The 25,233-nt window shown below is 43.0% G+C and overlaps 1 protein-coding gene across 7 annotated transcripts in view; it reads left to right on the top strand.

Moving 5' to 3' along the window:
* Window positions 1-25,233, top strand: part of LOC143039494 (uncharacterized) — a 957,356-nt gene that overhangs the window by 642,777 nt on the left and 289,346 nt on the right. The window lies entirely within an intron of this gene.

Below are 25,233 nucleotides of genomic sequence, written 5' to 3'. Positions count from 1 at the left end.
TCTCTCTCTCTCTCTCTCTCTCTCTCTCTCTCTCTCTCTCTCTCTCTCTCTCTCTCTCTCTCTCTCTCTCTCTCTCTCTCTCTCTTACCGTAAATTCAAAGTTAAAAGTCGAGAGCAGTAGGCTAATATTGGAGAGAAGGTATCAGGTTGACGTGGAGTTGAACTTTTGAACTTTTGCGGTATCGATGCTGAAAAGAAAATTAATAATAATTGGTGTAGAGGTAACTGTCTTTTGTGATTGCCCATATATATGTATATATATATATATATATATATATATATATATATATATATATATATATATATATATATATATATATATGTGTGTGTGTGTGTGTGTAATTTTTTTTCATACTGTTCCACAATTCCTACTAACGCCTCACTGGGAGGAAGGTTGTTACGTTTTCTTCGGCTGAATAAAATCGTCTTGTTAAGCCTTAAAAGTATACCAGAAAAGTCACATTCTTCCGTGGATACGTCCAAGTCAACAATCACTGAACGAAGAGCGTTATCCAAAGGTGAATAAGATTTCATAACCATGAGTGTATATCTATAAATACATACATACATATATATATATATATATATATATATATATATATATATATATATATATATACGTGTGTGTGTGCTTACATACACATATATATAAAACACACATATATATATTGCTTAATTGTTAAGAGAAAAAAGTCCCGATTTCTCATATTTACATTGCCAATACATTAAGGCTTGACAAGCCTGGGAACTTCCCTCAGCTGAATAAAGTTACGTGGTGATAGACAGAATGAATAAAATTATATTAGTCAATCTGCTCAGGATATAAAAATCTGGAATTGTTTGTAGGAATATCGTATGTAGGAGATTTATCATTATTTTTAATGTATTCATAAAAGTGTATGTGTGAAAGCTTTCATATATTAGAAATATACTATTATTTCTTTATTAATTTTTTTATTTATTAATTTATTTCCTTTTTTGTTTATTTACATATTTAACTATTTATCTATCTGTATCTAAATATTCACTTACGTGTTTATTTATTCATTTATTGATTATTTATTTTTCTTCCTTTTTCTTGACGTTTCTGACAACAGAAAATGTATCACCGTGAGTGTCGAAGAGAAAACGGGAATATTTATTTACTTAACTCGTGCAATAATCAACTCAAACAAACATTAATTAAAAGAAATGTTCTTTATCCTATTACATAGGTGAGCATCTAGGACAAAAAGAATATATATGTGATGCTCAGGAACTTATGAGGGAAGAAATTGTGAGGGTTTGTGAGTAATTTTCCCTCGGTCTCCACGATTACTCATTACTCATTACACGCGGGCAATATAGAGAGCGTTCTCTCTCTCTCTCTCTCTCTCTCTCTCTCTCTCTCTCTCTCTCTCTCTCTCTCTCTCTCTCTCTCTCTCTCTCTCTCTCTCTCACTTTCTCATTCATTATCTTTGTGTGCGAACATCTAAAAGTATTATTTCAACGAACGTCAAATGACCTAACCTAATGTAAAAAATCAATGAATAAAAATTCCTCAATCGTCATCTATACTTGCCCCCTCCGGATATTCCAACGTTTATAATCTTGTTGACGTTACTTAGGGTTGGCAAGGTTTCTTCTCGGAAATGAAGCGATAGCATGTATAGTATACAGATGTATTAGTTATCTTCATCAGTAATAACACAGTGTCTTTTATGTTACATCAAAACATCCAACCAACAAAGGTGATTTTTTTTTTATTCTCTGCTATGAAGAATTTTCTTGATATATTCAGATTTGTATTTATTTCATCGCTTAGTTCACTTACCAATCTTTATTTTGAACACAGTGAACAATTCATTTGTATGCATTTAATGCATTATACATGTAATACTGTTTAATTTTACATTAAATTTACTGTAGGGGTAATATTTGCCATGCATCTTTACACAGTGAACAAATTGGTTTGTAATTATGCATTACAACTGAATTATCTCAATAGCGAGTCCAACCACCGCGGGGGTCAATGACCTCGTTTAGGTCACTGCTTCGTTTGGACCAGCTTCCAAGGCAAGAAGGTCATTACCTGTCCGAGCCGGGTCTGACGAGGCGACTCAGCTGTAACAGTTATAATTTCGGCCAATAGTACCATTCTCACGTGGAATGGAATCGGTTGGCAAATGAACGTCCAAGATTGCCGAGAGTGTTGTATGGGCGTTCTTCATGTAACTGGGGAGTGTTTTGGTACTCCTAGCCGAAAGAGATTAACTCTGACCTCAGTTTCCTGTGATCCGTTTAGGATGGCCGGTGTCACATTATGCGGCGGGGCCGGATGCGGCTAGATGATGGTCATATTCAATTAATAGTATCAACTGATGATGTCCAGAACTCTATATAATGACCACCATCTCCTCCCTGGTTTAAAGTACTATCATAACTTTTCAAGTCGAATGACTCCTAAGGGGGACAGTGTGACACCGATCTTAGGTCGCACTGGGGCGTGGCCTCGGGTACATCGTCCAAGGTCTGTAGCACTTGGCTGTAGGAGAGGAAGCCTGTGTCCTCTTTCAAGGTGTCGAAGTCCTCCTTGGCCTCTTATGGTTCTGGGTAATGTCGATGTGGCTGCTTTGAGTAGCGGTTACACGGCTGGATAAGGAAGGCCCCGTCTCCGAGGACATCCCAGTAGCTGGCATTGTGACCGAAGACCTATGGATAGAGTTCGTCTCTACTTCGGGAACTACACTACAAGTGCAACAACACCGCGTAGTCTTCGAGGAGCACCTCGTACTCAAATTCCCTCCCTCCTCGTCAGTGTGACCCTCAAACGCCCTGGCCCATCGAAGTTCTCCCTCCTCCATGTTTCCCCTACACGAGGCACCTCAACCTCCACCAGATGTCGTCCTTGTCCGGCACATTCCCACACACCCGCTCCCGACTGCAGAGACCCATGGGCCCAGCGCCCCTTGTTCTCACTGTCTTAGGATCTGAAATCCTTTCCCTTCATCCATCTTGATATTCGAGACCCGGCGTTGATCGAAATCTGCTTTATACCCATGAATCTCCTTAGCTGCCACATGCGAATGCAAATGTTATTCGTTCCAGGCCACACCCCTATCCTGCACGCGCGCGCACGCACACACGCACACACACACACACACACACACACACACACACACACACACACACACACACACACACACACACACACACACACACACACACACACAGAGTGCGCGGGAAAAAAAACTCCGCCATTATTCTGATTTCTTCAATCGCGAGAGTCGTTGGTTCTTGGTCTGCTGGGATCCAGTTCCGTTGCTCTCTCTCTCTCTCTCTTCCTCTCTCTCTCTTCCTCTCTCTCTCTCTTTCTCTCTCTCTCTCTATCTATCTATCTCTCTCTCCTCCCCCTCTGTATTCCTCATTTTTCTTCTCTACTCTTCGTTATTTTTGTCTTTTCTCCTCTTTTCTCTTTTCCTCTCTGTCCGTTTTTGTTCCCTCTTCTTTCTCTTTTCTCTTTGCGCTTCTTTTCCTCTTTTTCTTTCTCCTTTCTATCTCTTTCTACTCTGTATTCTTTTTCTCTTCCGTCCCTCTTTCCATTATTTTTCCGGTTTTTCTTCCTGTCTCACTTCCTTCACATTATTCTTTCTTTATTTGTTCTTTCTCTGATTCCTTTCTCTTCTTTTTCTCTTTTCTTCCCTTCCCTTTTCATTTCGCTCGCTCTTTCCTCGCTCTCTCTTCTTCCTCTCTCCCTTCGACCCTCTCTTCTCTTCTTCCTCTCTTTCCTTCATTTCTCTCCCTCTCTTTCATTTCTCTCGCTCCTTCCTCTCTCCCCTCGACCCTCTCTTCTTTCTCTCTTTCCTTCATTTCTCTCCCTTCTCTCCTTCACCTCTCTCGGTCCTTCCACTTCCCTTGACCTTCTCTTCTCTTCTTCCTCTCTTTCCTTCATTTCTCTCCCTCCTCTCCTTCATTTCTCTCGCTTCTTCCTCACTCTTCCCACTTTTTCCTTCATCTCTCCTATATCTTCTCTTTCCTATCTCCTCTCTCCCGTCCCTCTCTCCATCTTCTCTCCATCCTCTCTCCTTCATGTTTCTTCCCCCCTCCTCTTTCTCTTTTCTTCCCTTTCTCTTCCGCTTCCGTCCCTCCCTGCCTCCTCTCTCCTTCTTGCCTCTTCTTCCTCCTCTTTCCCCATTCCTCCCTCTCTCTCTCGTCCCTCCCTGCCTCTCCTCCCTCCCCTCCCTCGCCTCCCTCCCTTCCTCACTTCTCCCCTCCCTGCCTCCCTCCCTCCTTCCCTCTTTCACTTCTCCCCTCCCTGCCTCCCTCCCTCCCTCCCTTCCCTGCCTCCCTCACTCACTCACTCCCTCTCTCCCTCTCTGCCTCCCTCCCCTCCCTCTCTCCCTTCTCCCCTCCCTCCCTCCTCCCCTCGCTTTCTAAGAAACAGCTATTGTGTTAGAAGTTGAACCTAGTCATTTGTACGACTGTAAGAAGAGAAGTAGTTAAGCGCGCCCACCTGTTGCTGTAATTATGCACTGCCATTTCATAATTCGACATTTTTTTTTTTCACCCGTCGTAAGAAAACCGTATCTTACCAAATGTTTCTTTACTAAATCTTGTCGTTATTGGACGTTTGCTGCCGAATTTTAAGGCATTTGTCTCACCAACTATACACGCTCGCTTCTGGTATTTTAATCCAATTTATTATCTTAGGCCTGGCTTACAGGGCTTAAAAGAAATATAATTTGGGGATTAAGGATGATAATAGGAATGTTCAATTAGAAATTAAAAATAGATTCGAAGCTCTAAAAACTAACGAGGAAACCGTGGAAAATATGAATTTGAATTTCGTGAATTTTAGGGAATCAACAGAGAAAGTAGGAAGTACAAAAAGTATTAGAGAAAACAAATACTCCAAAGCTACAAAAAAAAAAAATAATAATAATAATAAAATAAATGGCTACAAGTTTCCTGCACAGGCTCACAGTTTAACATGTAGCTTTCCCAACCATCTAGTTATTTGTTAGAACAATCAATGCAAGACCAATATCATTGAGGTGTGTATTGGTCTTAGCTAGATAGGACGGCGTGGGATTGTACCCAAGGATACAACTTATTCTTTTAATTCTTCTTCTTTTTGTCCTCCTCCTTGTTTTTGACCTTCTCCTCCTTCTTGTTCTTCTTCTTGTCCTCCTTGTTGTTGTTCTTCTTCTTCTTGTCCTCCTCCTCCTCCTTCTCCTTCTCCTCCTCCTCCTTGTTCTTGTTCTTGTCCTCCTCCTCCTTATTGTTGTTCTTCTTGTCCTTCTCCTCCTCCTCCTCCTCCCCCCTCCTCCTCCCCCTCCTCCTCCCAGCAGCGTACTTGCCCTCTCTATTTGCGCTTCCTCCAGGTTCTTGTCTTCTCTCCCTCTTACCTCTTCCCTCCTTTTGACCCTCCTCGTCCTGTTTGCTCCCAACTAAAACTCTTTTGTTTTCCTTGAAGGCCTCTGGATCTTTTCTTGTAGCCTCTCATGGAACTCGCTCTTTCTAACTCTTTGTATCAACCTCTTCGCTCTCTCTCTCTCCTCTCTCTCTCTCTCTCTCTCTCTCTCTCTCTCTCTCTCTCTCTCTCTCTCTCTCTCTCTCTCTCTCTCGACGCCATCTTCGTGTTTCGGCTACAACTCTTTCTTTGCTTGTTTCCCGTCCAGCCTCCAGGTACCATTTATTTTTCCCCCTTTTCGCCCTCCAATTTTCTTGTTGAAGACACTTTTTCCACGGCACTTTTCGAGGCTCTGTTTTTGAGGTCCTCCTCCTCTTCCTCCTCCTCTTCCTCCTCCTCTTCCTCCTCCTCCTCCTCCTCCTCCTCCTCCTCCTCCTCCTCCTCCTCCTCCTCCTCCTCCTCTTCTGTGATCTTTCCTCGGCCTCTAGGAGTCCTCTGAGTCTTTGTCCGCACTTTGCGCTGCCGCCTGCCGCCCTGCCTCCCTTTCATGATCTCTCACTTTCATCATCATCATTATCATCACAACTACGCCCCTCCTGCTCTTTTGGACCCGAGCTTACAGTTTTCAGACCTTGTTATTTTCTTCTTCCTTTTCTTCTTCTACCTCTTCCTCTTTCTCTTCTTCTTCCTCATTTTCTTCCTTTTCTTCTCGTTCTTCTGCTTTGCTTTTTTGGACTTGAGCATACAGTTTTCAGACCTTGTTATTTTCTTCTTCATCTTCTTCTTCCTCTTCCTCCTCCTCTTCTTCCTCTTCTTCTTCCTCTTCCTCTTCTTCCTCATTTTCTTCCTTTTCCTCTTGTTCTCTGCTCTTTTGGACCTAAGTTGACATTTTTCAGACCTTGTTATTTTCTTCTTCCTCTTCTTCCTCTTCCTCCTCCTCTTCCTCCTCTTCTTCTTCCTCTTCTTGTTTTTCCTCCTCTTGTTCTTCCTTCTCTTGTTCTTCCTCTTCCTCTTCTTCCTCATTTTCTTCCTTTTCCTCTTGTTCTTCTCAGTTCTTTTGGGCCTGAGTGTACATTTTTCAGACCTTGTTATTTTCTTCCTCCTCATCTTCTTCTTCCTGTTTCTGTCCTACTTCTTCTTCGTTTTCTTCCTTTTCCTCTTGTTCTTTTTCTTCTAATTTAGCTTTTTGAAACTTGCACCTGCTCTTACATCTTTCGGACCTTATTTCTTCTTCTTTTTCCTTTTTTTTCTTATTCCTTGTCATGTTTTTCTTTTTATTCCTCTTTCTCCTCTTTTTCCTCTTCTTCCTCTTTTCTTCCTTTTTTTTCTAATTTGGCTTTTGGAAACTTGCACCTGGTCTTATATCTTTCGGACTATTTTTTTTTTCTTTTCTTCTTCATCCTCTTCTTGTTCTCCTTCTTCATCTTTTTCGTCTTCTTCATCTTCTTCCTCTTTCTCTTAATCCTCCTCTTTTTCCTCTTCTTCATCTTTTCTTCTTCCTCCTCTTCTTGATCTGAGCAATCCAACATCACTGCGTCCTCCCTTCTGTATACTTTTTCATGCAATTGCCCCCATCTGCCCATTCCTTTATTTTGTGATTCTTTTGACCATTACTTACATTCTGCTGTTGGGACCGCTGTCTCCCTCGGCCTCCCTTGCCTCCCCCCCCCTCCCCGGTCCTCAGATCCAGGTGCGCAGAAGATACCTTTGGGCCTTCTCCCCAAATTCGTCTTTTCTCGACAGTTGTAACAAAATAGTTGTCTTGCTGTTCGTGGCACTTTGAACTAATTGTATGTTTTGTGTATATATATATGGTCGTGTAAGGCTAATCTTTCGCCTCGTGTGTGTGTGTGTGTGTGTGTGTGTGTGTGTGTGTGTGTCAGTGGATGTATATACATTGTTATCTTGTATATGTGCATGTTTGTTTTCGTGTACATCACTGACTTCTCTACGGCCCTTCGTAAGAGCACATTAATAGAGGAGACTGCAAGAGACCATAAGGCCTACGCTAGGTACTTCCATGTCCTTTACCACCTGTCGTCCTTGACCATAGAATTATCTTCTCTTAGAGCAAACAATAGTTTCAGCGCTGACTACATGGTTACTAAGTCTGTTCCATTCGTCAACAACTCTTTTAGTAAACCAGTTCTTGCCTATTTCCTTCTTAAACCTGAATGGTTCCACCTGCCCCAGATTTCTCTTCATGCAGGAAGTTTGTCTTGGCCACGCATTTGAATCACTGGTTGTAAATTTACGAACCGAAGCCTTCTTAGCCGCCAAACCTTTACCAGTGTATACGTATATCCTTCCTTCCGATATATACGTATGTCTTGTTTTATTGTTCGTAGCCAGTTTCAATCTGTCTTCGTATGTCTTGTCTTGAAGTGTGTGTGTATAATGATCTGTTTTTCGTAGCCTGGCCTAGTCGGGTGTTCTGTGGGAGGGGGAGAAGGCTACTGTATCATAATTCACCTCTTTTTTTTTCACTAAAGGCGGCTCCTCCTTGACCTTCACCTATAACCTTCAGCGGGTTTTGCGTTGCTTCCATCCCGCTCGTGTCTTCTCCTCTTCTTCCTCGGGTAGCCCCGTCTCTCTCTCTCTCTCTCTCTCTCTCTCTCTCTCTCTCTCTCTCTCTCTCTCTCTCTCTCTCTCTCTCTCTCTCTCTTTGCAAGATTTAAACGTTGTGTGATGTTTCGTTTTGTGTGATATCAAGGTTAATGTGACAAAGATTGCTGTGTAACTGTACACGTGTAGCTTGTTTGTTGGTGGTTGTTCGTTTGTCGTTTTGTTCGTTTGCATGTTTGTTTAGCGCCCGCGCTCATGTGCATGATACACACAACTGCTGCCATGCAGTCCTTTCCCCCCTCTCTCTCTCTTTCTCTCTCTCACTCACTCACTCTCCCCGTTATATACATACATACATATTTTTTTTTTTTTTTTTTTTTGAACGCCAGTAAAATGCCATCACTTCGCCCCCAAAAATTTCTTTAACTTCACCTTGTTGAACACTTAATCTCCTTTGGTTAACAGTGCGAAGGAGTTTAAAAAGATGTTCTGAAAGCTCAGAATGGTGGTGACTAGACATTGTGATGGAAAGTAAAAAACAGGGATGCGATCCCGGGCTCGTAAAAAAAATAATAAATGAAATTGAAAATAAATAGCATATTTCTAATATATGAAAGCTTTTACACACTTTTATGAATACATTAAAAGACAATGATAGATCTCCTACATACGCTATTCTTACAAACAAATTTCAGGTGTTCATATCCTAAGCAGATTGTTTAATATAATTTTATTCATTCTGGCTATCACCACACAACTTTATTCAGCTGAGGGAAGCTCCCAGGCTTGTTAAAGCCTTATTATATTGTTATTGTAGATGTGAGAAATCGGGACATTTTTCTCATACCAATTAAGCAATATGCAATGACCATACGGAAGCGAAAACTTTCATAATGCGATGTACTTGGCAGAGGTTCATTTTGTGGGTAAGTCTTTCATATTAGGGCTCTGGTTTTCAAGGGAATGAGAGCGAGATTTTCCAGGGATTTATTTAACCCTCAAGCCGCCGACGGGTGCAGCCACTGTGTCTTCTCCGTGGGTCAGGCTCCAGTAGGCACTTCACCACAGACATCAGAGGCGATTCTTCAACTTTCTTCCAGTGGGGCTGTTTATTGAGGTCCTTGTTCTTAGCGACCCAGTGCATGTAATCCTTGTCCTCGTGCCCTGCCTTCGTCCATGGGCATCGAGTCGTGAGCATAAGGAAGAGGATGACTCCACAGGCCCAGAGATCGACTGGAGGGCCTCTGTAGCTCAGATTCTTGAAGATTTTTGGCGCCATGAAGACCGCCGTACCAATGCGACCGACCAGGTCGACTTCGCGTCCGTTCTGGACGTAGACGCAGGAGAACCCGAAGTCAGAGATCTTAATGACTTTGTCCTCAGTCAGGAGGATGTTTCCAGGTTTGAGATCTCTGTGAGCAACGCCCCGCGAGTGCATGTAATCCACTCCATCCATGAGTTGCTCAAAATAGTCGAGGGTTTCCTCTTTGGTCAAATGAGAGATGTGGTCTTCGAGCGTACCACGGCTGCCGTACTCCAAGTACATTCGCAGCTTCTGACCTGTTTCTTGCCAGTGGAGGAGCCCGATGATATTCTCGTGGGTCACTTGGCTGTGAAGCATGGCTTCTTCCTTGTGAAGCCCATGCCTACGTGACCTCACTTTTTTAACAGCCACCAGGTCATTGGTGTTGATGTTCTTCAACAACCTGACCTTTCCGTACCCACCGTTGCCAAGGGTCTTGACGCGTTTCCATTCTTTCCTTGATCCGTGAGCTTTGGCTTTTCTCTCGTTCTGTTCCAAAAGCTCAGGATAAGGAATCGAAGTCTCGGAGTTGACTGGAGTCTTTCCGAGGTTTCTCCTTCTTCTCAGGGGCCATTCTGACCGTTTTGGTTCCTCAGTGCCAACTCTGGAGTTTTCCCGAACTCTTCTTGCTTCTTCGGTTTAGTATTTCACTTCGTTGTCGTTGTTCGACGCCTTCAGGCGGAAACAGCAGATAAAAAATCGCAGGAACATCTTCGGTAATCTTTTGCACAAAATCCGAAGATTCATGGGCCCGAACCTTTTGGCCCATATCTGTTAAGACGTCGTCAGAGATTAGCCAGGAAGTGCTTCTTGTACTTGGAGCTAATAAAGGAATACACCCGTCAGCTCATGTAATCACACGTAACTGCTCTTTTCCCCTTTCTCTTAATATATATGTGTATGTGTGTTTTATATATGTATATATATATATATATATGTGTGTGTGTGTGTGTGTGTGTATATATATATATATATACACACACACACACACACACACACACACACACACACACACACACACACACACACACACACATTTTGTTCTTACAACTTGACATTCAACAAGTACACTAGTTCCGTAGTCTTTAAGTTATTTTTATTGATTTTATTTTATTTATTTGTTTATTAATTTCTGTTTAGTATTTTTTCTTTATACTCTTTTTAGGAGTAATTCTTTCCTGTAATTATGGGCTATAATGTCTGATTGGTTGTTAATTTGAGTTAGCCTTTGACAAGTTTTAAAGATATAATGAACAGAACGAAGAATTCTTGCCTCAGTAGAATATTGACGTTGTGTACAACACATGCCTTTGCTTACGGTGGAATCCATATATCGTTGACCTTTTTTCTGTACGCCGCAATACATTATTCAGAGTTTAATGTTTATTCAAGTAAGATTCATCTTAGGGGTGTTTTTCCTCCATTTGACACTCGCAACTTCGACTCTCTGAGCGTCGCGGCAGTTCGGCTGGAGAAGGGCGAGCGGGAGAGGAACTCCGCGTCTCCTTCGTGGTGCCATTATCTCGCGCGGCACATCAGGAAGGAACTTGTGCCGCGTTGACTCAGCCCTCGGGAGCGGCGCGCGTCTCGGCGCTCCTTGGCAACACAATAGAATTGTTTGTTTATTTGTTTGCTTGTTTGTACGTGTGCTTGTGTGTGTGTGTACACGTAAATTGATTTAAAAGGTCGAAGGTGTTACGATACAATAGAATTGTTTATGTGTGTGTGTGTGTACACGTAGAATTATTTAAAACGTCGAAGGTATTATGATACAATAGCATTGTGTGTGTGTGTGTGTGCGTGTGTGTGTGTGTGTGTACACGTAAAATTATTTAAAACGTGGAAGGTGTTATGACATAATAGAATTTTTTTATTTATTTGTTTATGTGTGTGTGTGAGCGTGTGTACACGTATTTAAAACGTCGAAAGTGTTATGACACTTGCTTCTTTCACGACGTATTTAAAGTGATACTTTCCTCCTCCTCTTCCTTTCCTTCCTCCTCTCCCTTCCTCTTCTCTTCTTCCTCCTCTTCCTTCCCCTCTTCCTCCCCATTCTCCTTCTCTTCTTCTTCTTCCTCTTCCTTGTCTTCCTCTTTCTCATTCTTCTTTCTCCTCCCTTTCCTCATTTTATTCTATTTCATCTCTTCCTCTTCCTCTTCCTGTTCTTCCCACCTCTCCTCTTAGTCTTCTTTTCCCTCTTCCTTTTCCTCTTCCTCTACCTCTTCCTCTTCTCTTACTTATTACTACTCTTTTTCCCATCTCTATCTTTTCCCCTCTTCCCCATTCTTCTTTTCATCATCTATTCTCCTCCTCCTTTATCCACCTCATCCGTGCCTGAAGGTAAGGCTATTGTATTCAGCCACAAGGTTGTATGAGCGATGAGGCAGAACGGGCTTGTTTATGCAGTGGCTGGCAGTGGCCGGCTGTTGCCGCGTCGCGTCATCCCACCTTCCATTCAAACGATTTAACGGTCAACCGAAAACGGGTAACGGTCAACTGAAACTCTACAACGGTCAACCGAGGCATGACGTCAATCACTCCCTCTGGTGAGAATATCATCTACCGTTTGGGGTTTAGGCTATGAGGTCCTGCTTGGGGAAGGCGCTAACGGTCAAAATAAGACTTTCTGTGTTGTTGATTAAGTTATCTTTGCCACGGGCTCTGTCCACACCGCATGAGCAGCTCTCTCCCAGTAGAGGAAGAGGAGGAGGACGAGGACGAGGAGGAGGAGGACAAGTAAGGAAGCCATCGCAGGTGTTTGATCTGTCCCTTGACTCTTGTCTGATGCCGTGGTTTCAGGACCTGGTGTCCTGAAAAGTTACACGACTTCTCTTACTCCTCCACCTCCTCTTCCTCCTCTTCCTCCTCTTCCTCCTCTTTATCCTCTTTCTCCAGCTCCTCTTCATTCTCTTCATCCTCTTCTTTCAGCTCTGCCTCCTCTGGCTCCTCCTCCTCTTATATTTGTTTGTCTTCTTCCTTCTCCTCTTCCTGTTTCTCCACTTCCTCCTCCAACTCTTCTTCTTCTTTCACCAACTCTTTCACATCTTCCTCCGCATTGTCTTCTTACTCGTTTTCCTCCTATTCTCTCACTTTCTTCTCTTCCTCCTCCTGATCTTCCTCCTCCTCCTCCTCTTCTACTTTCTACCCCTTCTCTTCCTACTCCTACTCTTCGTTTTCCTTTACCGACACCTATTCCTTCATCTCTTCGTCCTTCTCCTCTCCGTCTTCCTCCTTCCTCCTGTTTCTTCTCTATCTTAGAAACGACGTTAATGATAATAATGACAGTTTTATACGATGAGAATATGATTATAAATATGATAATGTCAATAATTATAATAGTGTTAAAGATGATAGTAATAAAAAAATGATATTAATTAAATCGGTTGTAATAGTAATAACAACAACGTTGATAGTAATAATATTGAGACATTGTGACAAGTTGAAGTGGGCGGGAAGAGGAAAGACTGGAGTCTTATTCCGAGTTCTATTCTTGACTAGTTTCGCTACAAGCTTTTTCAAAAGAAGCTTGTAGCTACTCAAGAATAAAACTCGGAATAAGAATCCAGTCTTGACTCTTCCCACCCACTTCATAGTAAAAATGATAACAGAAGCAGAAATAATAAGCACGATGACGGTAACCACACACGGATGATTTTGGAAACCTGATTTGATTCAGCCATACCTAGAAAAGAAAAAAGGGAATTGTCTAAACCTTCCGTCTGTCAAACCATTACTCTCACTTCATTGCTGTCTACAGTTTTTTAATTAATTTTAAATTGTCGTCTTCGTCGTCGTCGTCGTCGTTTCCCGCTCTAGCCACTTGGAGGCCAGACCCATGACCTTGCAATCCACGGCGTCCCAGCGATCTACCTTCCCCACTGCTGAAGGCGTCTTTATGTCTTCTTTCGAAGTCGAGTTCGATAGAGGACTTTGGAGTTTCTGAAGGCCGTCTGGGACAAGACGGTGTTTTCCGAGCTGTCTTGTTGCTCGCCGCTTGCTTGCTTCAGCTTGTACTGATACAAAAGCTATAGCCACATTGGTTTTCATGAACGCAGAGAGAAAGAGAGAGGAGGGGGGGTGACGTCACTCGTCGTTGCGGGACATAGCCAGATGCCTTCCGATTGGTCGTTCTTGGTTTTCTTTGAATCCTCGTCTTTTAGTAAATGATTACTTTGCGTCTCTGAGTATACACGCGCGTGCACATACCTTTTCAAGCTACGCAAGACTTTATCGTGATGGTATTTTTCCTTCTTCTTCTTCTTCTTCTTCTTCTTCTTCTTCTTCTTCTTCTTTTTCCTCCTCCAGTTTCCTTTAATAATTCGCTTTTCTCTCTTCGAAGGTATGTATATTTTTCTACGTTATAAAGTGTCTCTATTACTCGTGTTTGGACATCTTGTACGTAAGGCAGCTTGGTCATCCGCTAGTCCACTGCGCGACAGTACAATAAATTAGGGGACAGGTGAAAGGGTCGTTAAAAGTGTTTTAATTGTATATGAAGTGCCCATTTCTATTTGACTGGGCCACGACCTTATAAGGGAGTAAGGTAAGGTGATTCACCATGGTCTTGGATCATGTGTCGGACTCGTGATCGAGAGCTATTTCCCCTCCCAGAAGAGAGCTCATAGCTCATATATGACCGATCTATGGGTAATGCAATGACCTTTACACGCACACACGCACCCAACTCCCCGCTCACGAGAGTTGGAGTAACGACTCGCAGCGCAGCGATGCTGAAATTCTTTCAGCCCTGGGCGGGATTCGAACCCTGGACGCCTTAATGGCAGCCAGGAAATCTACCACGAGCCGTGTGTGTGTGTGTGTGTGTGTGTGTGTGTGTGTGTGTGTGTGTGTGTGTGTGTGTGAGTGAGAGACAAAGCACTCAAAACAGTGAAAACTTCCAAATAAACCCGTCCTTGTCATCACGCCTCAAGTCAAGGGCCATCAGGTATCGCGATGGCCTATCATTCTGATGGACGTGTGTATGTATATGTGTGTGTGTGTGTGTGTGTGATTCACTACCACCATATTCTTTGGATCACGTGTTGGACTCGTGATCGACAGCTGTTTCCCTCACGGAAGAGAGCTCAGAGCTCGTATGACCGATCTATGGGTAATGTTGTGACCTTACACGCACACACACACACACACACAACTCCCCGCCCATGAGAGTTGGAGTAGCGACTCAAAGCGCACCGATATTGAAATTATTTCAGCCCTGGGCAAGATTCACACCCGGACCGCCATAGTGACAGTCGGGGACTCTACCAACGGCGCCACCGAGTGTGTGTGTGTGTGTGTGTGTGTGTGTGTGTGTGTGTGTGTGTGTGTATTTACCTAGTTGTATCTTACGGGAAGGGGAGCTATGCTCGTGAGGTCCCGTCTTTGTATCTCGCAGTGTCTCGTTTGCTCCTAGATTCGTGTGTAGTTTTTTCACACACTATTGTTTTATCCAGTTTGTTCCAGATGTCCACCACTCTGAGTAGAAAACTATTTGTGTTTGTGTGAGTATATGTATATAAAGTATCACAGTTCAAGGCTGGCTTCCTCAAGTAAATGCGTGGCATACATGTACCCATTGTAACATAGTCCGCATCTGTTTGTTTTCAGTTTGTTGTGTGTCTTCTCTCCCACAGAGGTCATTGTTTCGGTCTGTTTGCTTGTGCCGCGGTATTCACCAAGTAAACGACCTCTTCCTCCCAGAGATACATTACGTAAAGTTTCGTTCAGCTCTTCCGGTTCTTTTGTTTTCACTCTAATCGCGTTTTCTTCTCGGCCCTCACCTGAGCACTCCGGAACGCATTTCCTAATTGTATCGTACATTTACTCTTCGCATGTTTCCTCTTTCCGTTGAATTTCGTCTCGTTCGTCCATAGGATTTGGTCTTGTGTCCCTAACGAAAGGAAACGGTAGAGGTAGATGTTAACGCAAGGGCCTAAATCGCGAGGTATTGAAATCGCGAGGTTTTGAAATCGCGAGGCTTTGAAATCGCGAGTCACTGTAGCGCTGTCCGTTGTGTATAATTCCTTTCCCCTATTCCAGAGGATATTTTACCGCTTCATAAATCTCCCGTAACCTGAACTCCTACCCTCGGAAAACCGAGCAACGCGACCTCCCACGCGTTGTCAGATACAGAAACCATTAACACAACATTATGGGGCTGTGTTTGTGATAGCGCCAAAGGGTACCCCTGCTGTGCGACTTCCTACACGTTAACCTTACTGACCGAGGAGGAAGAGGAGGAGGAGGAGAAGGAGAAATCCGTTTCACGAACAGCGACTCTCCCCTCCCGCAGCGCTTTGATGCATCGAGACGCCTCGACCATTTATCCTGGAGGACTTTTTTGGCCCCTCGTGACGGAAGCAAACGTCTTCAGTGAAATAGTGTCGGCAGCTCGTTGTGGATGGTAATGTAGCAGCATAATTGGTGGGGCAGGCTTTCAGTGATGACGCGCGCGCACACACGCATACACATATACACATACACACACACACACACACACACATATAACACACAACACACACACACACACAATATATATATATATATATATATATATATATATATATTCAAGTAACGTAGGTGTCGTAACACACGAATAAAATAAAACTTAAACCCACTCTCGGAGAAAGATAAGCTGAGATACAGAGTAAAACCGTATATTTCGACCACTGACTGTGGTCCTCTTCAGCAGTTACAATTATAGGGTACATAGACAAGAGGTTATATACAGAGGAGGAAGGGGCATTGGGGGACTCAGTAAGCCTCAGGTCATTTGCCCCGAGTGAGGCCCCTTACTGAGTCCGCCAATGCCCCTTCCTCCTCTGTATATAACATCTTGTCTATGTACCCTATAATTGTAACTGCTGAAGGTCTGCCTAGCAAGAGTGGACGTGTTCATTGGACTCGGGTCAAACACGTTCTCTTCTTCGCCACAGACCTTGTTCCGGGCTTCAATGACCCTCTCGACGTTTCCGCATATGGTAATATAAAGGATTGACTGCGCGCGCGCTCGCGTGTGTACGTGTCTTTATGTGTGTGTGTGTATGTGTTTGTGTGTGTGTATGTATGTGTGTGTGTATGTGTGTGTGTGTGTGTGTAAAGATAATAAAAATAGTAATAATCGGTTTATTGAGGTAAGATCGATACAGTGATACACTGACAATATACAATTCCAGCTAATTTCAGGGCTAGACTAAATTGAGTTAATATACACTATGGACGGGATGTTGCTGTTCTCGTAGTCCGCGGCGCTCTTATGGGCTCAAGTTTGTTGTTGAGCCTGGTAGCGTGGCTTGGTGGGGAACGTCGGATGGGAGGAAGAGTCGCGCGCGTGTGTGTGTGTGTGTGTGTGTGTGTGTGTGTGTGCACCTGAAAGCATGACCTTCGTCTGCAGAGTCTTAACCCTTTCAAGGCGGCGATCGACCCTTATATATTTTCTTAACCCCAAAAATATGTCATTCTTTTGTAGGTGAGCCGGCAAAATTAAGCTTTAAATGGGTTTCGACCACCAGGAGACCTCTTCAAACTGTGGTCCTCTTATTTAAATTTCTAAAATCGTCTGTTCTCAGAATAAAACATGTAAATTGTTTCAGTGTTGAAGAAGTTAATGCTCTTTGCATATTCAGTCTTGTTTTGCCAAGGCAAGCTTCTGTGACGAAGATATCACCAATAAACTACATTTATTTACCACAATTTATTTCATAGTTTAGATTGTTTGCCACAATTTATTACATTCTTTAGGTAATTTCCTAAGTTTATTAACCATAATACAACCTAAATAGTTTTTTTCTTATACTAAGCATGGTGTATTTATTTTGTAACTGAATTAGTTTATGTAATACATTACTTTAGTAGACTACCCTGTCTATACGAGGGGAATAATTTGTGCATTTGTACATGGCCATGTATGTACAAGACTTGTTATATGTGTAGATTATTTGCATCGATAAAACGCGTGAGTAAACACCTTTAGCTTGTGGCGATTAATTTATTGTTAGTACATAGATCTCCTGCCCTTTTGCAAACGGAAACATTATCCATACTATCTGTTTATGTCATGGTATATTTATTCATCTAAAGTATAGAAGTCGAACGTGATGATGTAAGTTTACAAAGGATTACAAAGGAGGAGCATACCGACAAAGGACCTTTTGGTCCATAACTAGGTCGGATACGAAATAAATTATAATAAGAATAAATGAATAAATATAATAATATAAATGATAGTAAATGCATAGGTATAGTTTGAAAATAAACAAATAGTAAATGATAAATTGACATATAACTAATAATACATGTGAATCAAGCAAGTAATAGTAAACAGACAAATAATAACAAAACAAATAGATAATATAAAATAAATGTAAAATAGATGTCATCTACGTGGGTATCTCGACATTCTTGCCCCTCTTGCCTCGTTCTCATCTGGTCTCCTGGACCAGGGGCTAGGTCACCCTCATAGGTCAAGTTTGTGAAGCCAGGTCACTCTCATAGGTCAAGTTTGTCAATCCATCCAGGTGGTTGTTGCAGATGGTGGATGAAATATGTGAGGTGTCCACAAAGTTCATTTCTCTCTCTCTCTCTCTCTCTCTCTCTCTCTCTCTCTCTCTCTCCTATCTCTCTCCTATCCCCCCTCTCTCGTTCTCTCTCCTCTCTCCTCTCTCCCCCTCTCTCACATTCGTTCTCTCTCTCTCTCCTCTCTCCCCCTCTCTCACGTTCGTTCTCTCTCTTTCTCTCTCTCCTCTCTCCCCCTCTCTCACGTTCGTTCTCTCTCTCTCTCTCCTCTCTCCCCCTCTCACACGTTCGTTCTCTCTCTCTCTCTCTCTCTCTCTCTCTCTCTCTCTCTCTCTCTCTCTCTCTCTCTCTCTCTCTCTCCCCTAAAAATCTTCAACTTGTTGCCAAACTGGCGTGTGTCCTTTTTACCTTCTGTAGACCACTAAGGCGTCGAAAGTCGCATGTGACCTCGCTTAGTTTTATTGCTCAATATAGACAGACGGAATGACCCATCTGGGTCACATCTTTCAGCGCCCAAGCGACCCACATACCTCTGAAAAAAGGGACACGTACCAGATCGGCAACAAGTTTTGAAGTTGTTCGCAGAGGAATAGAAACAAAAAAACGGGAAGGAAATAGTGGAAGCACCCCCATATTTCATCGCACATATCAAGAGGGATTCATAAACTTGATCCTGGGAGCGAGTTGCCTATTGGTCCAGGGCCGGTGGGAGAACGCGCCGACCTCCAGCGAAATGACCTTGCCTTGCATGTAAACTGCATCGATTTGTACTTTCATTTCCTGAAGTAGTGCGCGGAGGTTAGGAACGTTGGCAAGGTATAAATGCTCCCATTTTTCCTTGTGTTTAGCTAATCACTTTCCCTTTTACTATATAAGTATATGTATATATATATATATATATATATATATATATATATATATATGCACGTGTACATATATACAAAATTATCACAAGAAAAAAAATTATAGTTTCTTGTATTATATTCTCTATATGAAACTGTAACAAGAAATATTTATTCTCTTCAATTTTCTTTTTTGTGGTAGTTTACCATATATTTTTACGATGTGAAAACTCTGCATCAAATAATGTGTAAAATTTAAGTGGTCCACCACTTCTTGACTGACAAAGATATTCCTCAACAATGTGGGGGTGTAATAATCTACGGTTATGTGCAGCCATGTTTCGTTGTCACTTTCATCTAGTCATTCCTTACCCTTCTCTCCCATTGACTACATATCCATTTGTCTTAAGACACCTCGTATTGGGAAAGTATTTTATTTGAGTGTTTCTTTTATGTTTATATCGTATCTAAACTATATTACTCCCGCGTCTGAGTTGAAAATCGCTCTGGGTGTCGATATTAAGTGGATCGGGGGAAGCCAGAACATTGTACTCCGTCGCTCTGGAAGAGGTGGGTCCATGTAGGCGGCACTCGTAAAGGAGAGATTTAAGGGGAGTAGCAGAAAGGAGGAAGTTGATAATGATCAGCAATCTGGTTGGAATGGGGATTAGTCCTCGGGTATAAGAGAAGGTGGAGTGGCTGTAGACCGAAGGCGTGTCACTAAAGGACCTAAGATATTGACTACGTTAATCTTATGGAGTCGAAACCCTATATAGAGGTGGTGGTGGTGGTGGTGGTGGTGGTGGTGGTGGTGGTGGTGGTGGTGGTGGTGGTGGTGGTGGTGGTGGTGGTGGTGGTGGTGGTGGTGGTGGTGGTGGTGGTGGTGGTGGTGGTGGTGGTGGTGGTGGTGGTGGTGGTGGTGGTGGTGGTGGTGGTGGTGGTGGTGGTTGGTGGTTGGGGACCTCAGGGGTGATGCCTGAAGAGAAACTAAAGGATGGAAAAGGAAGGAGAGAGGAAATTGAAGATTGGAGGAGGATGTGAAAGAGAGAAAGGGAGGGAGGGGGGAGGGGTGGTTATAGAGAATACATACGTTTCTAGAAGGAATATTTATCTAGGAATTTACAAAGGTTAGAAAAGATTCCTTACGTTTGTTGAAGTACTTCTTCGGTCGCTGCCACTGTAATTCGTTTTCTTCCCACTATTCGAAGTGTCCCTAGGTTATTGTATTTACCTTTTTTATTTATTTCTTATTTTTTATCATTTATTTGTTTTTATTTATTTGTTTTTATTCATTTATTCTATTCTATTTATTTGTTATCTTTCTATTTATCCCTTCTGTCGGAAAGATACTTACGAATTCAACTTCCTAATATCTTGAATTGATTCGACAGTAAAACATAAGTTAACGTGTTGCGTCTCGGCTAGCGTGCTACATTGGTAGTTGTCAGGGAATAAATGACGAAGTCTTGTATATCATCCGCAACATTAAGTTGTTGAGTTATTGTTACGATTCTCGGAAGACGATAAGTTCTGTTCATGAAGAACAAAAAACGTTGGGCACACATATATCGCGAGTTTAATGAACTGCAGAACACTGATGCGTGTGTTCTTTGTGGTTTATGAAGTGTGTTTAGGACCTCACAGACATGATGGAAAACGGACCATTTTTTTTTTTTTTTTTCATAGGATCAGATAACTGGGAGAATGATAAACACAGGTCGCATAACAATCGTTTACTAACACATTGAATATTTTACTTTTTTTTTAAGAATAATAATAAAGATGAAAAAAGACATGTACATTGCGGCGGTGGGCAAGATCAAATGACCTCGTTGGCCGTATTTTGGTGACTTCATTTGAATAGAAACGACCTAGGTTACAATCTTTTATTTTTCTAATCTCCAAATGTCAAATCAACTTTGCGTCATAGAGTGAGAAGCTGGATGATGATTTAACCCATTCAACTCCGATGACAAGATGTCTTGTCATTTGGTCAAATAAAACAAAAAATCATAATAAAACAACAAAATGTTTGATGATCAAACAGCACCAGAAAAATATGACGTCATCAGTCCTCCTCGAGGAGGACTGATGACGTAAAAAAATCATAATAAAACAACAAAATGTTTGATCAAACACCAGAAAAATATGACGTCATCAGTCCTCCTCGCTGATGACGTCATATTTTTCTGGTGCTGTTTGATCAAACATTTTGGTGTTTTATGATTTTTTGTTTTATTTGACCAAATGACAAGACATCTTGTCATCGGAGTTGAATGATTTAAGCGAAGTTAAACCTAGACGGATATTAGAGACATTGTAGAATTTTAGACTTAGAGAAAGCTAGAATTGTGTAACCGAAGTTGTTTTCCAGATTTTCAAATTCATAACATTTGATGTAATCATGATAGTGTGACCAGGGCTTTAGTTGAAGCTATTATTAAAGGTGCCGATTGGCCGTAATGATAATAATAATAATGATAATAATAGTAATTAATAATAATAATAATAATAATAATAATAATGATAATAATAAATAAATAAATAAAAAAAAGTTGGGGTTTCAAAAATCACCTTCAAGTTTTCGTAATTATTTGACTTTTATTACCTGGCACGTCTTAAGAAATTACCAGTTTCAGTTATTTGTGTTAAGTGCCTAGGAAGATTCTTGTTTTGTGTCTTGAGTTAAGGACGTGTTAAGAAGAAATTATTACTACATGGATGTAGGAGGTCCACGCTATTTTCAGGTATGCCTGTATCATGTAATATAGAATTCTGGCACTGTCTCAGTATAAATAAGTTGTTGGAATGTGGCTTTAGAGGAACATTTTAAGGAATGTGAAGCATTGTTATTGATAAAAGTATTATTATTATTATTATTATTATTATGAATTTGTTTATTTTTCTGTTATTCATTTATTTATTATTATTATTATTATTATTATTATTTTTTTTTTTTTTACTATTCTATCTCATAAATACGGCGGTGCCTCCATAGACAATCCATCCTTTTATTTTCGTTTTTCCCATGTCATTATATCCCTTGTCTTTATATCGTAACACGTTATATATGCCTCTTTCTTTGTATGGGATCTCCAATTGTGTTCAGCAGTCGTCGCGTCTTTTTGCTACATGAACGATCTTGAAGAAATTTTGTATATGTGGACCGAACCATCTTAGGCCTTCGATTCTGTTGATTTCAACGTCTTTATCACTTTGAAACATGAGACCTCTGCTATCTTACACATGTTCTTCTCAGGCTGCACGTACGCACACACACACACACACACACACACACACACACACACACACACACACACACACACACACACACACGACTCGAGGGCGCAGTTGGTAGAATTCCCGCCTGCCACTACGGCGCGGCGGTCCGGGTTCGAATCCCACCCAGGGCTGAAATAATTTCTGTATCACTGCGCTGCGGGTTGTTATTCCAACCCTCGTGGGCGGGGATTTGGGTATGTGTGTGTGCGTGTAAGGTGACAGCATTACCCATAGATCGGTCATATATGAACCCTGAGCTCTTTTCCGGGAGGGTAATAGCTGTCGATCACGAGTCCAACACGTGATCCAAGACCATGGTGAATCACACACATACACAGTCTCTCTTTCTCATCCAGCTTTGTCCTTTGCCACGACATTCTCATTTCCTGCACGTGCCTTCCGCTATGAAACATAAACCCAAATAATCCTTTCACTACAGAACTGGACTTATGTGTATTAATCTTGCCTGCCGTCAGGTGATTTAATTCACGTAAGGGTGTAGAGGAGGGTGAAGTGGAAGCGATGAAAGCAATCTCGGGGAAGCTTCCATGCTTCCACAGACCCTTTCTGCGATCTTCCACAACCCCGGCGTCCTCCACCGTAGTGTTTGCTTGCCCCCGGCCCCGATTCCAGACCCCGCCATCCCCGGCCCCCCTTCCAGCGTCTGCTCTTTGAACGCCGTCTCGATCCACGCGCAAGCCAAGAGTCTTGCTCTCTCTCTCTCTTTTTTTTTCTGTCTCTCTCCCTCCCTCCCTCCCTTCTCTCTCTCTCCCTCTCTCTCTATTTCTATCTCTACCTTCCTCCCTCTCTCTTTCTAGCTCTCTCTCCTTCTCCCTCCTTTTCTTTTATCTCTCTCTCTCCTTCCCCCCCTCTCTCTCTCTCTCTCTCTCTCTCTCTCTCTCTCTCTCTCTTCAGTTTCCTTTCACGCCTCTCTCTTTGCAGTGATCAGGACGTATTGTAATAACTACGAATATATGGGAAGCCAGGCTTTTGCAGACAGACCTAACACCTTCTTGAAGCAATATTACTTGTGCAGATGAGTGTATCGTGGAGGCACTTCCTTTGGAAAAGAAATCACAGTCTAGAGGGTAAACTGCTTAGGGTTGCCAACGGTTGACTTTCCTGTATACCAGAAGTCGTTCCAAAGAGTCTCGATGAATGCGAAAGAAGTCCATTGTGGTAAGGTAGCTAGAGACGCAGACTGGTCCATTGTCTCCTCGCTATTGCCCTTCCTTGTCGATCATCATCATAGCCTCCCCCATCTCCCCACCACCAACCCTCGGCCGGGGGGATGGGGGGGGGGAGGGAGCACGTTGGGTCTCAAAGACGCGCCACCTTTCACATGCCCTTGTGCCACCTGCCACTCTTCGTACCAGCTGGAAGGCGAGGGGCCGGGGGACGCTGTGAGACTTGGATACGTCTCGTATATCGCTTACCTTTCCTGTTACTGTTCTGACCCGCCACTCTCCTCCGTCACAATTACCCCCAAAATACCCGTGGTATCCTCGGTAACCCAGCCGGCTTCTCGTGGCTGCGTTTGCATAGTGAGAGGGAGTACCTGGGTCCGAGGTAGTCTCATGAGAGCAACTAGGCTAACCTTACTCGTCGCCATGTTTGCGGCTCCGGGGGTTCTGCTGTTGTTTGCTTGCCCGCAGTGGCGATGTTGACACACGGACGGCCAGGGAACAGAAACACATGGAAAGGTGGTGGTGGGCGACGAAAGCAACTTGGGCAAAAGTGTCAACACACACGAGAACCCTTCCTCCCTCTTCTTCCTCTTTCTCCTCGTCCTCTTCTTCCTCTTTCTCTTCCATCTCCTCTTCCTCCTCTTCCTCCTCTTTCTCTTCCACCTCCTCTTCCTCCTCTTCCTCCTCTTTCTCTTCCACCTCCTCTTCCTCCTCTTCCTATTTCTCCTCCTCTTCGTCTTTCTCCTCTTCTTCCTTGTTCTCTTCCACCTCCTCCTCATCTTCTTCATCTTTCTCGTCCTCCTCTTCTTCTTCCTCCTCTTCTTTTTCCTCCTCTTCCTCCTTTTTCTCTTCCACCTCCTCATCTTCTTCCTCTTTCTCTTCCACTTCCTCTTCTTCTTCCTCCTCCTCCTCTTCTTCCTCCTCCTCTTTCTCCTCCTCCGTCCCACTTTCTCACTAAATCCCTCCCAGTGTCCACGTGCAGTTTACCACCATACAACAATACATGTGTACACACTGCGTCTCCTATCCCCGTCCACGCGCACCGGTCTTCCTCCCAGCATCCCTTACCAGCTTCACTACACGCAGACCGAGTGTCCTCACCGCTGCACCATCATATTTGTTGAGGAATAGTAGTGTTCCTTGCCTTTGTTTTAGATCTCTCTCTATTTTACTGTCTCTCTGTCTCTCTCCCTCTCTATTTCTTTCTTTTACTCTGTCTCTCTCCTCTCTCTCCTTCTCTCTCCCTCCTCTCTCCTCTCTCTCTCTCTCCTCTCTCTCTCTATTTCTCTCTTTTTCTCTGTCTCTCTCCTCTCTCTCCTTCTCTCTCCCTCCTCTCTCTCCTCTCTCTCTCTCTCTCTCTCTCTCTCTCTCTCTCTCTCTCTCTCTCTCTCTGTCTTTCTCCCTCTATTTCTCTCTTTTACTCTGTCTCTCTCCTCTCTCTCTCTCTCCTTCCCTCTCCCTCCTCTCTCTCTCTCTCTCTCTCTCTCTCTCTCTCTCTCTCTCTCTCTCTGTCTTTCTCCCTCTATTTCTCTCTTTTACTCTGTCTCTCTCCTCTCTCTCTCTCTCTCTCTCTCTCTCTCTCTCTCTCTCTCTCTCTCTCTCTCTCCCTCTCTCTCCCTCTTCCTCCTCATCTCTCTCCCATGCACTGCCTCACCTTTTAATCAACCTCTCTCTTTACCATCCTACCATCATATAATCTTATTCTGTGTCACTTTAATACCAAACTCAGTGGATTTCTACCAAAGTGTTCTGGTGTACATACATTTGTGTGTAGTATGTGGGTGTGTGGGTGTATGGGGTTGCATGAGCAGACGAAATGAGAGGGCAGCTTGGCACAGTGCCAGCTTTGTGCCACATATGGCACAAGGGTCTCTGGGAGACGATCTCGCTTCCCCTCTGCGGACAATTACCTCCGCGGTCCTCGATGCTCCGCCTTGTCCTCCTAAATGTAGTGATTAGTTATTGATGGGTACAGAGTGGGGGGTGGGGGCGTAGATACAAGATTTCTCCCTTCCTTTCCCTTACCTTAATTTACCTTTCTTTGTTTTCCTTAACGCTCCCTTCGCTTACCTTAATTTCCCATGCTTTGTTGTCCCTTAGCTGGTTTTGTTCACCTTGCCTTTCCCTCTCTTCCCTTAATTTCCCATA

This window comes from Oratosquilla oratoria, chromosome 26 (genome assembly GCF_046742065.1).
Source record: "Oratosquilla oratoria isolate Oo_2021 chromosome 26, ASM4674206v1, whole genome shotgun sequence".
NCBI classification, from domain to species: domain Eukaryota; kingdom Metazoa; phylum Arthropoda; class Malacostraca; order Stomatopoda; family Squillidae; genus Oratosquilla; species Oratosquilla oratoria.
Note: the sequence above shows the minus strand (reverse complement) of the source record. Positions and strands in the feature narration are given on the sequence as shown.